This window comes from Myotis brandtii, unplaced genomic scaffold (assembly GCF_000412655.1).
Source record: "Myotis brandtii unplaced genomic scaffold, ASM41265v1 scaffold155, whole genome shotgun sequence".
NCBI lineage: Eukaryota > Metazoa > Chordata > Mammalia > Chiroptera > Vespertilionidae > Myotis > Myotis brandtii.
Genome location: NW_005355621.1, coordinates 489,089 through 490,390, shown reverse-complemented (window position 1 = coordinate 490,390; position 1,302 = coordinate 489,089).

Genomic DNA, 1,302 nt, shown 5'->3' with positions numbered 1-1,302 from the left:
ACAGGCAAAGAAACGAATGAATGACTTTACCTGAAAATTGTACCACAGGGAAGGATTCTGTTCGAGGACTCAGAAAGGATCTTGCCCTTCACTCTCTGACACGGGCGAACTGCCTACGGTTTTTGGACTTCAGTTTAGAACTCTGATATCATTCACTTACATAACACATATTTATTGGCATTTATTGTGCTGTACACCGTGCTAGGTGTTGGATCTACTGTGGTAACAAAACCCTCATGGTCCCTGTTCTCATGAAAATGGAAATGAAGTTGAGTTCTAGAAACGTAAAGTTCATTTGGATATACCTGTGTTTATCACTGTAAAATCGGTGGTCCAAGTCTCTAGCTCTTGAAACAGGTAGCTGCTATGATCCCTTCAACTCCTTATCTGCTAATATCATAGGGTAACTGGTGGAGGGGAAAGAAACAGAGCCTAGTATAATAAGGGCTGGGGGTATCACAGGCTTCGCTTCCTTCCCGGCACTCAAGGCCAGTCAGAAATAATGCTTATGAGCCTAATGACACACAGCGCTGAGCTAGAGGATCAAACAACAGCCTGGTGTGGGCCTGGGTCCAATCCTCCGGGACCTTCAGCTCTAAGAATAGCCAACATGCTACCAGGTACATTTTTTTCTGGCCTCTGGCAAAGAGACTTTTCTGAGTCAAATATGCTCATCAGTGTTCCCAAGAATCAGGCTTAGAAATGGATTTTAAGCCCATCTCTTTCAATTCTCGTTACAAGGAACTAAGAATGCCAACTGCAGTTGGGTTTTCACTTTTGAAGGGAATTCACAGCTTGGGTTGAAGCGGCAGAATGTCAGCTACAAGCCCAGTGGGTAAATTTAGCAGGTCCTAAATAACCAGAGTCCTATTCCACCTTCTGTTATTTAATTTATTCATCCGGGTAACAAATCTGTGTCAAGCGCCCACTCTGCACTGGGCACCATCGTAGAACAGCCGCTGGCTCATAAGAGAGCAGCTCAAGGGGAAATAGATCCAGAGGCAAATTCTCAACACAAGCCCACTCCCGCCTACCAGGCCCACACACCTGGCTAAGCCCCGCCAGATGTTACTAAACCAGCCTCCACCAATAACTCAGCAAATGTGCTCTATTCTAAATATAGCATTCGTTCTTGCCTGTTCCATTTATTATTACTGCATTAAAAAATGACCTCAAAACTTAGCGGTTTGGTACTTAATGCCACTGCCCTATACACTTAAAAATGATTAAAATGGTAAATGCTATGTTATACTAATACACACACACACACACACACACACACACACACACACACACACAACG